Consider the following 16,236-nt stretch of genomic DNA (forward strand, 5'->3'; position numbering starts at 1 on the left):
GATAATATTGTGGGGAAGGCGAGCCAAAGGTTGCGTTTCATTGGCAGGACACTTAGAAGATGCAACAAGTCCACTAAAGAAACAGCTTACACTACACTCGTTCGTCCTTTGTTAGAATATTGCTGCGCGGTGTGGGATCCTTACCAGGTGGGATTGACGGAAGACATCGAAAGGGTGCAAAAAAGGGCAGCTCGTTTTGTATTATCACGTAATGGGGGAGAGAGTGTGGCAGATATGATACGCGAGTTGGGATGGAAGTCATTAAAGCAAAGACGTTTTTCGTCGCGGCGAGATCTATTTACGAAATTTCAGTCACCAGCTTTATCTTCCGAATGCGAAAATATTTTGTTGAGCCCAACCTACATAGGTAGGAATGATCAACAAAATAAAATAAGAGAAATCAGAGCTCGAACAAAAAGGTTTAAGTGTTCGTTTTTCCCGCGCGCTGTTCGGGAGCGGAATGGTAGAGAGATAGTATGATTTTGGTTCGATGAACCCTTTGCCAAGCACTTAAATGTGATTTGCAGAGTAATCATGTAGATGTAGATGTAACGGATACACTTCAATCACTTCGTGCAACGTGTTAATTCGAACTGATAACGCACAAAAGACAGATATCTAAGATTACGTGAATTTATAGTGGATGCTGTGGAACTCCGTGACTGTTCCTTTATGGGGTGTAAAAAGATATCCGCTACCAGTCACAATACAAGGTTATATATTTTCACACGACCGGTTTCGGGCTTGCGCCCATCTTCAGGTGTTTATACATTCATGTACAGGTTTGTACTTTTGGAGACCAATAAAGATGAACACCATTATAACAGTTATCTGTGGTGATAGTTTTGCCACTTAGTTACACACTTACGCTCATTTTCACGTCCATATGTCAGTTTTACCAAGTATAGCTTCATATTACACTATTATGATGTGCACTCGTGAAATGAAAATGACCATAAGTGTGTAACTAAGTGGCAAACCTATCACCACATCATAACTGTAATAATGGTGCTTCATCTTTATTGATCTCCAAAAGTAAAAGCATATACATGAATGTATAAACACCTGAAGATGGGCGCAAGCCCGAAACCGGTCGTGTGAAAATAAATAACCTTTTATTGTGAGTGGCAGCGGATATCTTTCCACACCCTCTAAGATTACGGTTCTCAAGATAAACCTCAAATGACATGGAGCAATCGGAAATTATATTGTCTGACAATTTCCTTAAAAATTTGCTTCAACAATAGAAAATATTCATCGTCGAGGGTCACAATGGCTGTTAAAGGTGGAATCTTCCTTTCACCGTCCTCCTGAAAGACAGAGGTGCCTTCATATGCAGCATAAGAATGCAAATGGCTAGAAACCGTTTCGAATGGAATGATGGAAATAATTCTGTCCTCTTTTTCCAGGTTTTGATAAGTCGATTACAGGATGTTGGCCACTAAACAGTCTTTTTTTTATTTTTCGTCCTAATATGCCTCGAGGTCCGGGAAGTCACATATAATGCTGTGGAATCAAAAATCGATTCTCATTTATCACTGTAATTTTTGTGTATGAGTGTCTCAAAGCATTAATCGATAGGACAAAAACTCTCTTTTTGCCCATCGGAATGATAAACCGCTGTTTGCTCACAATTCTTTCATGAAACCTGACTGAAAGGCGTTAGACGCAGGAGACGTGGGGATAGTAGCAAGCTTTGTCTTCATGTCAACTCCAAATCTGTGGCATCTCCTCTACAGTTTTAGCTGACGTAAAGTTCTGTTGGTTCTATTTACCTAAATAAATACGGTATTAACAGTGGCTGGTTGCTGCCTTCTTCTTTGTAAGAAATTAAGTTTGTTGTTTTACTACTTCCTATAACGTATGACTTTTCGAATCAGCTCAAACAGATTGAAGAAGACTTGAACTCAATTCTCATCTCAATTGCGATTGGAGGGCTCAGCTCGTAGATCTCCGTCGGTAATGGTACATTGCGTTTCACGACCAGCTGTACATTGTTCGTATCTTAAGAAAGCTCCCTTAAACAACTGTTGTTTGTGTTATTTATTTAAGTATGGGTATTTATGTTGGTATTAAGGGGGTACTGAGACTTTATGGCTATAATGTACAGTAAATCTTTCGGATACATTTTTTTTCACAGTTTTGCGAATTTCATTTTGGCATGTACTTATTAATCTGTATAAGTCTTTCTTCCATCTACTCAGTGAACCTTGGGATTTTGCGAAGCAATAGCGGGTTTTCACACTGCTTAACATCAAGCATTAATCACAATGAATATTAATTCAGTTTTATCTCCAGTTGAGCTAGCAGTATACCAACAGGTAATTATTATGATTATTAAATGTGTTGCAAATTTGAGCGAACAACGGCTACAGACAGCTGTTTCATAAAACATGAAACCATAAATCTAAACTGAAATTTGCTTTAAAATTGCGATCGTGCCAAATCGTGTTATCAGTTTAATGATGCGCCGTCAACTAAGGATATGCACAGCCTCCTACAGTTGCGGTGGGGGTGTACACCTCTCTAGATGCCTGGTTAGCTTCGAATTTGGTAACGGGGGGGGGGGGGGGGAGGGGTTGGGGTTGTTTGGGGGAGGAGACCAGACAGCGACGTCATTGGTCTCATCGGATTAGGGAAGGACGGGAATGGAAGTCAGCCGTGCCCTTTCAAAGGAACCATCCCGCCATTTGCCTGGATCGATTTAGGGTAATCACGGAAAACCTAAATCAGGATGGCCGGACGCTGGATTGAACCGCCACCCTCCCGAGAGCGAGTCCAGTGTGCTAGCCACTGCGCCACCTCGTTCGGTTTTGGCAAGTGACAAAATTTTTAAGTACAGGTCTTTGTTTCAATGTATTCTACCGACATAAAAAATTCTCGACATCTTTTGACCTGTCGGATTGGACCATTCCCTTTTAAACACTAACCATAAAATTCTATACCAAGTGTCTCATTTTCAGTCTAGCAGGCGAGTGTTTTACAACCTAGGTTGGCTATCTTCAATTCTGAATCTTTAACTCTGTTTATGTAAAAAGAAATTGGGCTTCTTTATTGTCTTCGCGTTTTCACTGTTTAATAAACAAGTCCATGTCTTTGCTGTACTTCATTCTAGCAATTTTCTAACATCTATACAGAGTCAAACAAAAACTCACTTTAACTTTATCCATATTTTGCAGCTGCAAACGCGACTGTATTCAATACACTGGAAGTATATATTAAGAAATGCCTTCTGTCACAAATGTTTTCGTGTTTTATTAAATACCGTGATGCATTTTGGTCCCTGTGGGTCCATCATCAGGTGTAAAATGTCTTACTACTTGATTTACTTTTGCTCTTGATTGAGGTGAAATGCATGTTCCTGTCACGACAAAGTTTGATGTTAGCTTAAGAATTTTGTAAGTCAAATGCGGGAAATATGTTCGAAACAGTGGAAAACTAAACAGTGTGAACTTATCACGTAATCTAAAAAAAGCGTTTTTAACTTTTAACACCATCATACACTGATTTCTCCATCCTGTTCATGTGTATCACTTAATTCGAGAGCCACCTTTGTATTCACAGATGATGTTCTACGTAATATTATCAACGACGATTTTTTTCTTAGTACCAGAGATCTAATTATTAAACAACAGACATACGCTGGGAATAGCTTTAGAATATGTCTTTGAAATTACTAAAATTACTGTGGCTTGCGAAATCTGTCTGTTCCTTTAACACAGATGCTTGTTTCTGGGTTTTATGGTCGTACATCTCCAGTTGTTCCAAAAGATGTAGGTTCTTGCAATTGGCTCCACTGTGCAGCAGTATTAAATTGTGTTCTAGATTGTTGATGATCTGTTTCGTTTCCAACATATGTTGGGCAGTAACTGCTTTTTCGAAGTGAGTGAACCTGAAAACATATATGGAGGACAGGAACATGCACTTTACTTCATTCAAGAGCAAAAATAAATCACGTATTAAGACCAAGACGCATCGTGTATTTAATACAGTACAAAAAAATTTGTCACTGAAAGCCTTTTAATTTAAAAAATCATACTCCCAATGTAAAAACTCATTTATTACACGAATACCATTTGGAGTACGATTATGGTTAGCGTTAGTGTGTACTTGGAGACAATATGTCTCTTTCTAACAAGGGAACCTCCCCGTCGCACCCCCCTCAGATTTAGTTATAAGTTGGCACAGTGGATAGGCCTTGAAAAACTGAACACATATCAATCGAGAAAATAGGAAGAAGTTGTGTGGAACAGTGAAAAAAATTAGAAAATATACAAACTGTGTAGTCCACGCACAAGATAGGCTACATCAAGGAGAGCGTGAGCTCAGGAGCGCCGTGGTCCCGTGGTTAGAGTGAGTAGCTGCGGAACGAGAGGTCTTTGGTTCAAGTCTTCCCTCGCCTGAAAATTTTACTTTCTTTATTTTCCCAAAGTTATGATCTGTCCGTTCGTTCACTGACGTCTCTGTTCACTGCAATAAGTTTAGTGTCTGTGTTTTGCGACCGCACCGCAAAACCGTGCTATTAGTAGACTCTCAAATGGGAACCGAAAACATTTGATCGCAAGGTCATAGGTCAACCGATTCCTCCACGGGAAAACACGTCTGATATATTCTATACGACACTGGTGACAGCATGTGCGTCACATGACAGGAATATTTTGTCGACCCACCTAACTTGTACACTTGGCGAATGGGTAAAAAGATTCTTCTACCTTGCCCGATCACCGCAAAACCGTGCGATTAGTAGACGAAAGGACGTGCCTCTCCAATGAGAACCGAAAACATTTGATCGCAAGGTCATAGGTCAACCGATTCCTCCACAGGAAAACACGTCTGATATATTCTATACGACACTGGTGACGGCATGTGCGTCACATGACAGGAATATGTTGTCGACTCACCTAACTTGTACACTTGGCGAATGGGTAAAAAGATTCTTCTACCTTGCCCGATTTAGGTTTTCTTGTGGATTTGATAATGACTCCCAAAAAAGTGATGAAAACATAAGAGTTTGTCACATAAAGTGAAAATAAAAAGCTAAACTTTTCACTCGAGAGAAGACTTGAACCCAGGACCTCTCGTTCCGTAGCTACTCTCGCTAACCACGGGAGCACAGCGCTCCTTGACTCCCAGCGTCCTTGATGTTGCCTATCTTCGCATGGACTACTCAGTTTGTATATTTTACTAATTTTTTTCAGTTCCACATAACTTCTTCCTGTTTTCTCGATTGATCTGTGTTCAGTTTTTCAAGGCCTATCCACTGTGCCAACTTATAGCTAAATCTGAGGGGGGTGCGATGGGGAGGTTCCCTTGTAAGAACGGCATTTACGGACATCGCTGTTCTGACCTTTGTTTTGTTTTTCGTCAGTAATTCAACATGCAAACGGTCTGAGACGCTAATACTGAAATGAACCGTCTACCTGTGTGGCAAGAGAGCTAAGAAATGGAGAGCGTAGTGCTCTCGTTAGGCCACCCTCTACAAATAAAACGATTTGGATACAAGTGGTCGAGGTATTTCATATGTGAAATAAAGCTTCTTGGTAGGCCTATTCCGACATACTACAACCATTTCACTTGATGCAACCATAATGCAGGGATGGCCCAGAATTCGGTGCACGAGCTGTGGACTGGCACCAGAAGTAGCGGAGCGCACAATATAGCTGCACACTCCTCTCAACACCACGCCACGCTGTCTGAGCGTGGGTGGGGGGGGGGGAGAGGGAGAACCGTGAATCCGCCACCTTTAAATGGCGGTGCAGTTGCACTGCTCACGACTTCGTTTTATGGTTCACGTGTATCAACAACACACAAACAAATTTTCAGTGATATTTAATTATTTTATCTCATTGAAGACATAACATTGTAAGTAGGCTGTCTATGTTTTTATATTGGTAACGCCACGTAGCGATCTGTAGGAAAAGCACTGGCTGTGCTGTGTGCAGTCCGTGGCTGGGTGGCATTGTTGTAATATTCGCTATTGTAGTGTTGGGCAGCTGGATGTGAACAGCGCGTAGCGTTGCGCAGTTGGAGGTAAGCCGCCAGCAGTGGTGGATGTGTGGAGTGAGATGGCGGAGTTTTGGACAGAGACAGTAAATTTGTAAGACTGGATGCCATGAACTGATATACAGGGTGTTACAAAGAGGTGCGGCCAAACTTTCAGGAAACATTCCTCACACACAAATAAAGAAAAGATGTTATGTGGACATGTGTCCGGAAACGCTTAATTTCCATGTTAGAGCTCATTTTAGTTTCGTCCACCTACTCTCAATGGAGCACGTTATCATGATTTCATACGGGATACTCTACCTGTGCTGCTAGAACATGTGCCTTTACAAGTACGACACAACATGTGGTTCATGCACGATGGAGCTCCCGCACATTTCAGTCGAAGTGTTCATACGCTTCTCAACAACAGATTCGGTTACCGATGGATTGGTAGAGGCGGACCAATTACATGGCCTCCTCTTGCCTTTCATTTATGGGGGCATTTGAAAGCTCTTGTCTACGCAACCCTGGTACCAAATGTAGAGACTCTTCGTGCTCGTATTGTGGGTGGCCGTGATACAATACGCCATTCCCCAGGGCTGCATCAGCGCATCAGGGATTCCATGTGACGGAGGGTGTTTACATGTATCCTCGCTAACGGAGGACATTTTGAACGTTTCCTGTAACAAAGTGTTTGAAGTCACGCTGGTACGTTCTGTTGCTGTGTGTTTCCATTCCATGATTAATGTGGTTTGAAGAGAAGTAATAAAATGAGCTGTAACATGGAAAGTAAGCGTTTCCGGACGCATGTCCACATAACATATTTTCTTTCATTGTGTATGAGGAATGTTTCCTGAAAGTTTGGCCGTACCTTTTTGTAACACCCTGTATATATTACGACTTTTGAACACTATTGAGGTAAATACATTGTTTGTTCTCTATCAAAATCTTTCATTTGCTAACTATACCTATCAGTATTTAGTGCTTTCAGTAGCTTGAATCTTTTATTTAGCTGGCAGTAGTGGCGCTCGCTGTATTGCAGTAGCTCGAGTAACGAAGATTTTTGTGAGGTAAGTGATTTGTGAAAGGTATAGGTTAATGTTAGTCAGGGCCATTCTTTTGTAGAGATTTTTGAAAGTCAGATTGCGTTGTGCCAAAAAATATTGTGTGTCAGTTTAAGCACAGTCATGTATAATTGTTCTAAGGGGACGTTTCAACATAATTTTCAGTGGTACAAACTATCTACAGACAGACGTCCGCGCGGTTAGCCGCGCGCTCTAACGCGCTGCCTCCCGAGCAGGAAGGCGTGCCAGTCCCTGGCACGAGTTCTAGGCGCTTCAGTCTGGAACCGTGTGACCGCAACGGTCGCAGGATCGAATCCTGCCTCGGGCATGGATGTGTATGATGTCCTTAGGTTAGTTAGGTTTAAGTAGTTCTAAGTTCTAGGGGACTGATGATCTCAGATGTTTAGTTCTACAGTGCTCAGAGCCATTTGAACCATTTTGACCCCTGGCACGAATCCGCCCGGAGGATTAGTGTCGAGGTCGGGTGTGGTGATCCGTCTGTGGTTGGTTTTGAAGGCGGTTTTCCATCTTCCTCAGTGAATTCGGGCTGGTTCACCTTGTTCCGCCTCAGTTACACTAAGTCTGCGATTGCTGCGCAAACGCTGTCTCCGCGTACACGTACACCATAATTATTCTACCACACAAACATTTGGGGTTACACTCGTGTGCTATGAGTCGTTCCCGGTAGGGTGGGGTGGGGGGGGGGGGGGTGTCCACTGGGGGCCGAACCGCACAATAACACTTGGTTCAGAGTGGGCCGACGGCGGGATGAATGGACTGCTGTAGTTAGTTGTGGGGGTTGTGAACCACTGAGGGCTTCGGCAGGAATGAAGCCTCTCTGCCGTCCCCGGTTCAATACACAATACACACACACACACACACACACACACACACACACACACAATCTACAGACAGACACAGACAATTTCACAGATTTCTGCAAGTAAGTTCTATATAATTGCAACTATTTTGGTTTAATAATCAAAAAAAGTTATTTATAATCCGTCTTGATTGCAAAATTTTTATTCATATGACCGGTTTCGGTTCATCCAGAACCATCTTCAGATCTGTAACGATATTGATATTAATTTACTATTCCGCCGGCCGGAGTGGCCGTGAGGGTTGGAGTCACTACAAATGGTTCAAATGGCTCTGAGCACTATGGGACTTAACATCTATGGTCATCAGTCCCCTAGAACTTAGAACTACTTAAACCTAACTAACCTAACGACAGCACACAACACCCAGTCATCACGAGGCAGAGAAAACCCCTAATCCTGCCGGGAATCGAACCCGGGCGCGGGAAGCGAGAACGCTACCGCACGACCACGAGCTGCGGTCTAGTCGCTACAGTCTGGAGCCGCCTGACCGCTACGGTCGCGGGTTCGAATCCTGCCGCGGACATGGATGTGTGTGATGTCCTTAGGTTAGTTAAGTTTAATTAGTTCTAAGTTCTAGGGGACTAATGACCACAGCAGTTAAGTCCTATAGCGCTCAGCGCCATTTGAACCAATTTACTATTTCACGACTGCAAATTAATCCTATCTAATCAATATCAAATGTACCAGAACGTACCTGATATTTCGGTTACAGGAGTAACCCGTCCAAATCCAGCAACTTTCGCATGCTGCGTCATATAAAATTGGTTGGCAGAATGCACGTCATTTATATTAATTACAACACTATTACCAACAGGTGGCGTCTGATACATTTGTTATATTACGTATGCTCATACTGTATTCAGTAGATTTTTGTGATTAACTTTTATTTCCAAAAATACTTAATTAAAATTTGTAGATGTCAAGGTTAAAATCTGTACTTAACAAAATTAAAAAACACAGTAAAATTATCATTTTCATACGATCTAAAAACAGAGGGCGAAAATTTTGATAAGTACAGATTTTAACCTTGACATCTACAAATTTTAATTAAGTATTTTCGGAGATAAAAGTTAATCACAAAAATCTACTGAATACAGTTTGTGCATATGTAATGTAACAAATGTACGAGACGCCACCTGTCGGTAATAGTGCTATAATTAATATAAATGACGTGCATTCTGCCAACCTATTTTATGTGACGCAGCATGTGAAAGTTGCTGTATTTGGACGGGTTACTCCTGTAACCGAAATGTCAGGTACGTTCTGGTACATTTGATGTTGATTAGATAGGATGAAAAAGATTTGTAGTTGGAAATAGTAAATTAGTATAATTATCGTTACAGATCTGAAGATGGTTCTGGATGAACCGAAACCGGTCATATGAATAAAAATTTTGCAATCATGACGGATTATAAGTAACATTGTAAATTCACTGAATGCTGCTTTCCTATCAGACATTACGTCTGTTTTTGCAAAATCAAAAATGGCTCTGAGCACTATGGGACTCAACTGCTGTGGTCATAAGTCCCCTAGAACTTAGAACTACTTAAACCTAACTAACCTAAGGACAGCACACAACACCCAGCCATCACGAGGCAGAGAAAATCCCTGACCCCGCCGGGAATCGAACCCGGGAACCCGGGCGTGGGAAGCGAGAACGCTACCGCACGACGACGAGATGCGGGCTGCAAAAAAAAAAAAAAAAAAAAAAAAAAAAAAAAAAAAAAAAAAAAAAAAAAAAAAAAGCCTTTCACACACATGATAATAGAAATGTTTTTATCGCCTTTGGCAACCTCATTATGGAGAATGAAAAATCTTCTTGAGGGAAACAACATACTCCTCCTGAACAATTTCACCTTAAGAAAAATTGTGTTTTAGAAGTGAATTACAGTGGAGACCAATCCGTTCCATTTGCACATGCACAGGGGCGCTTTGGATTGAAATGGCAAACGGTCTCGAAAACATTTCTGAAATAGAAGTAACATTGGCAGTATCCTCGAAATGTCCTGAAAACTATTCTTAGGTCTTCGAAGGTCACAATGAATTCTTCAAATCTTGTGTTTCCTTTAACGCCAGAAAGCTTAAGGAAATGCTCGGTGATTTTTTTCAGAATTTGCCCCTTCCACAATGCAGTTTTGTTTTTAAATGCATCACGTCAAATCAGAAATAAGTTGTTTCCCACATTCCAGAGTCTGACTTCGAGCAGTGTGTAGTGCATTCGACTTAAAATGCAAAGTCTGCGATCGATTACGGAGGTTTTATTTTTGGTTTCTGCTCTCACGTTTCCTTCATAAATTCGTTAATAGCGGCTTTTAAATAGAAATGCAAAAAGTATTCCATTCCATTACGGCAGAGTGTTACAGCAACCACTTTTTAATTATTTCAGAATAAAAACTATCTTGGTTGTGAACTTTTAGGGTATCATCAGATTGTGTGAAGGTAGCTGGATAGTAAGACCATCCGTCATATAGCCACATAAAATGGAAAATGGTCCCAACAGTAACTGGATATGTAACCCACCCTCATAAATACATATAAAATGCAAGATGGGCTTCCAACACACCAGCTGACACCGCCGTAGTAATACAGAACAGAGCCACTATTACAAAAATAAACGTGGTAAGAGCCACACCCAGCACGCAACACAGTGTCTAGTATTTGTTTGCACGCCAAAAGGGCACTGCATTGGGTTGCCTGTTGGGTATGGCTCATACCACGTTTATGTTTGTAATTGTGGCCCTATTTTATACTACTATGCCGATGTCATTTGGTGTGTTCAAGGTCCACCTTATATTTTACGATTTTATGACGGATGGATTACATTTCTAATTACTGTTGAGTCAATTTTCCACTTTATATGGCTACACGACGGCTGGATTTTATATCCAGCTACTTTTATACAATCTGATGATGCTCCAAATGGATGAAACGCGTGAAGGACATTAAATAATTTCGCACCATGACCGTTTTTATTTTGAAATACTTTCCAGACCTGTCCGTCGACTTATCCAACGTACTCTGCAGTAATGTATAAAGTTTCTACACCTCTCATTCACTTCCTTCGAAAACTGTTGCAGCTGACATTGGAATAATGCGTGTGACAACAAAATTTACTGTTCGTATCACCAATTTCTTCGCGTGTCTCAATGCCTGCAAATTTAGTACAAAGTGCTTCTTGTTGGACAGAATGACGAATCCTATTTGTCGATTGTTGTAATTTTTTTCTCTTCCCTCGTCAAATAAATCTTCAATTATTTCTGCAACATGTTTTAACGTCGTTCCATATCAAATTTGCCGTAACCTTCGATTATGCACCTGTACATCGCATAATAGATACTGAGAATTCTTATTCTTCTCTCTTGTAATTCCTATTCATTTTAAAGGCTTGTGACAATAAATCGCTAGGCTGACTCTTTTTGTACCACTGGACCTGTGAACTTCTTTTATATCACAGACAAGTAGCAAAGGGTGAAAAGCACTAACATCATCTTCTGCCGAACTCAAGATTGACATGCTGGCGAAAAATGCCGCTCCGCCATACTAAATGGAAGTACCGAGCAACGAGACAGGTCAAGCCTCGACTCGCACGTTGCCCACACGTCATCCTCTCGTGCTTTTTGCCACGCTATGGCCGACTGTGCGTAACGATACTACACACAACAGGTAATAAAAACATAGAATAATGGCGTAGATCGATCTACCTGTTCTCTCTGGCAACTGATATATTTAAATAATCACCCCTGATCATTACAGACAGTAAGGTAAAACTGTACATGGCATACTCATACGACAACATAGGTTTTCTTCGACAGAAATATGAACAAAGAACAAGTTCAGGATGCTGTCTCGTGGAAAAGTGAATTCTTTATTGTAAAGCATGAAGTATGAGAAGTGAAATAGAGCGTACAATGCTGCAAATTTCACTGCAAAACTGTATTCGCCGTAAGTACTCATTGTTTAATGACTGGGGTTTGGACAGGTTGTGCACAAGTAGCTTCTGCTCTTGGACAACAGGACGTTAACATTGGACGATTTTACTTTCTCGCGTATGTTTGAGTGATATCTGGCCCACTGAAAACTATCTTCGTTACACAAAATTTCATGTTGATGAAGTTGTTTTAAAATAGCAGTGATAAGACCCGAGCAGTATTACTGTTTGGTATTTAAATACTTTTACACCTAAAAACGAAACACAAAACTCATCATATGGTGGAATTACTGCCAAAGTAATAGCAGATGTCGAACGTGCTCTTCATTTATGTTTGCGATGAACAAAACTTGGATTCTACCTGTGCGAGACATAAAACGAGTACCTGCTGTACGAAGTGTGTCTGTGTCGTCACGTTGAGGCCCGCCTCAGGAGCCGAGGTGGCTCAGTCTGGCTTGAAGCCTCATCGCGAGCAGACATGTTGAGCAGCGCAGTGCAGAAAGAGAGATAAATTAGCTGTGTCGACCGAAGGGTATCTGGCTATTGCACAGCTCTTTTTATTAACGCGTCTTACTTAAAGATGTAATTGATTTCAGGAGGAGATACCTTCAAGTTCAGAGTTGAGCGTGATCGTATTAAGCCTACTGCACTTGAATTTCACAGCTGTGTTGCTAAGAAGGTTAGAATTACCGGTACTCCAGATGATATTTTTGGTGTAGGGGAAGGTCCAGGGAAAAGTGGCCACTGAATAATTTTTGCCCTGAACGGTGCTGCTGCCTGCCGAGGAGTAGTCACACTAGTTCTAATACACACCATCTTGCTTGTCAGTGACTTTGACAGGCGAAGATTTTTCCGTTGTATTTTAATAAAACTTGTTTGCTTTTCAGAAGCCTGATGTAACGTCAGCCATTGTATTGTCTTGTTACCTCAGTTCCAGGAGGAGCGTTCAATAAGTAATGCGACACATTGCTTTTCCCGGCCAATAGCGTTTCAGAAATGTGGAATTTGTAACGTGTTCCTGCTTCAGCCCATGTAGTTTCTTAAAATTCAGATACGTAGCGGCGCTATACGTAGTTTTCAAAATGGCGTTTATATGTTAGGTGCGTGCCAAGAAGAGAGCTGTCACTGAATTACACTCCTGGAAATGGAAAAAAGAACACATTGACACCGGTGTGTCAGACCCACCATACTTGCTCCGGACACTGCGAGAGGGCTGTACAAGCAATGATCACACGCACGGCACAGCGGACACACCAGGAACCGCGGTGTTGGCCGTCGAATGGCGCTAGCTGCGCAGCATTTGTGCACCGCCGCCGTCAGTGTCAGCCAGTTTGCCGTGGCATACGGAGCTCCATCGCAGTCTTTAACACTGGTAGCATGCCGCGACAGCGTGGACGTGAACCGTATGTGCAGTTGACGGACTTTGACCGAGGGCGTATAGTGGGCATGCGGGAGGCCGAGTGGACGTACCGCCGAATTGCTCAACACGTGGGGCGTGAGGTCTCCACAGTACATCGATGTTGTCGCCAGTGGTCGGCGGAAGGTGCACGTGCCCGTCGACCTGGGACCGGACCGCAGCGACGCACGGATGCACGCCAAGACCGTAGGATCCTACGCAGTGCCGTAGGGGACCGCACCGCCACTTCCCAGCAAATTAGGGACACTGTTCCTCCTGGGGTATCGGCGAGGACCATTCGCAACCGTCTCCATGAAGCTGGGCTACGGTCCCGCACACCGTTAGGCCGTCTTCCGCTCACGCCCCAACATCGTGCAGCCCGCCTCCAGTGGTGTCGCGACAGGCGTGAATGCAGGGACGAATGGAGACGTGTCGTCTTCAGCGATGAGAGTCGCTTCTGCCTTGGTGCCAATGATGGTCGTATGCGTGTTTGGCGCCGTGCAGGTGAGCGCCACAATCAGGACTGCATACGACCGAGGCACACAGGGCCAACACCCGGCATCATGGTGTGGGGAGCGATCTCCTACACTGGCCGTACACCACTGGTGATCGTCGAGGGGACACTGAATAGTGCACGGTACATCCAAACCGTCATCGAACCCATCGTTCTACCATTCCTAGACCGGCAAGGGAACTTGCTGTTCCAACAGGACAATGCACGTCCGCATGTATCCGGTGCCACCCAACGTGCTCTAGAAGGTGTAAGTCAACTACCCTGGCCAGCAAGATCTCCGGATCTGTCCCCCATTGAGCATGTTTGGGACTGGATGAAGCGTCGTCTCACGCGGTCTGCACGTCCAGCACGAACGCTGGTCCAACTGAGGCGCCAGGTGGAAATGGCATGGGAAGCCGTTCCACAGGACTACATCCAGCATCTCTACGATCGTCTCCATGGGAGAATAGCAGCCTGCATTGCTGCGAAAGGTGGATATACACTGTACTAGTGCCGACATTGTGCATGCTCTGTTGCCTGTGTCTATGTGGCTGTGGTTCTGTCAGTGTGATCATGTGATGTATTTGACCCCAGGAATGTGTCAATAAAGTTTCCCCTTCCTGGGACAATGAATTCACGGTGTTCTTATTTCAATTTCCAGGAGTGTAGTTTTGGCGGAAAATCGCAGCATCGTAGATGTCCACTAGTACCTGCAGAATGTCTACGGAGACTAGCGGTGAAGAAAAGCACGGCGAGTTGTTGGGTGAGGCGACCGTCATCGTCTCCCGCGTACCGGCAGCCCACGTACAACTGTGACTCCTGCAGTATTGGAAAGTGCGGACACTCTCATTATAGGTAATCGGTGGATCACAATGAAACACTAGCTGCTCAGCTGGACGTTCTGTTGGCAGAACTGACACACTTGTCCACCATTTGGGGTACTCACAAAAGTGCATCTGCTGGGTTCCTCGCCACCTGACATAAGACCATAAAACACAACGAAGGACCATCTGTGCGGAACTGCTTGTGAGTTGCGAGGCTGATCGTGACAATTTTCGTCGATCATCGTCGCGGGTGATGAAACTTAGGTTCACCACTTCGATTTCGAAACAAAACGGCAATCCGTGCAGAGGCGCCACAGCACTTCTCCTCTAAGGAAATACGCACATCAAAAACAATTTTGCATCACCCCGGTTCCCAGAACTCCTGAAGACAGACGTTGAGTGTGGATATCGTATTACAGACACACTCCCTTTGAAAGTTCAGAGATATCACTAAACCCGCCCAGCCGGCCGGAGTGGCCGAGCGGTTCTAGGCGCTACAGTCAGGAACCGCGTGACCGCTACGGTCGCAGGTTCGAATCCTGCCTCGGACATGGATGTGGTTGATGTACTTACGTTAGTTAGGTTTAAGTAGTTCTAAGTTCTAGGGGACTACTGACCTCAGAAGTTAAGTCCCATAGTGCTCAGAGCCATTTTAACCATTTTTGATATAGCAGGTATTTTATTTTTATTATGTTGTTACACTGACCGTCATAGAATCATCTCACACTTTGTACATATAGTTTACAATACCCATGCTCTCACTCTTTCTTACGTGCATTCAGCTCTAACACCCTTACCTCACATTTTTTTAAATTTTGCACTTCTTAAGTGTAGATCATCACAGATGTAAACAACAATGGATGAGCAGCCTCTAGTAAACGGAGGGGATTCGACAGTCCATCAGTTCGTCATTCCACCAGTAAGGAGGTACACAGCACGTGTTGTCTGTAGTTCAGCCATGCCTAGACGCTCAATACCGCGGTTCGACCGGGTCCGCATTTTTATTTTGTGCCAGGAAGGGCTCTCAACAAGGGAAGTGTGCAGGCATCTTGAAGTGAACCAAAGCGATGTTGTTCGGACATCGAGGAGATACAGAGAGACACGAGCTGTCGATGAGATGCTTCGTTTACGCCGCTCAAGAGCTATTACTGCAGTGGATGGCCGCTACCTACGGATTATGGCTCGGAGGAACCCTGACGGCAACGCCATCACATTCAATAATGCTTTTCGTGCAGCCACAGGACGTCGTGTGATGACTCAAACTGTCCGCAATAGGCTGCATGATGCGCTACTTCATTACCGACGTCCATTGCGAGGTCCATCTTTGCAACCACGACACCATGCAGCGCGGTACAGATGGGCCCAACAACATGCCGAATAGACCGCACAGGATTGGCATCACATTCTCTTCACCGATGAGTGTTGCATATGTCTTGATCCAGAAAATCGTCGGAGATGTGTTTGGAGGCAACCCGGTCCAGCGAGTGTAGGAAGGTAGCTGTTTTGTGGTGGCATTATGTGGGGCCTATGTACGTTGCTGGTGGTCATAGACGGCGCCGTAATCGCTGTACGACACTTGGATGCCATTCTCCGACCGACAGTGCAACCATATCGGCAGCATATTGGCAAGACATTCGTCTTCATGGACGACGATTCACGCCCCCA

Source organism: Schistocerca americana, chromosome 3, assembly GCF_021461395.2.
Source record: "Schistocerca americana isolate TAMUIC-IGC-003095 chromosome 3, iqSchAmer2.1, whole genome shotgun sequence".
Lineage (NCBI taxonomy): Eukaryota > Metazoa > Arthropoda > Insecta > Orthoptera > Acrididae > Schistocerca > Schistocerca americana.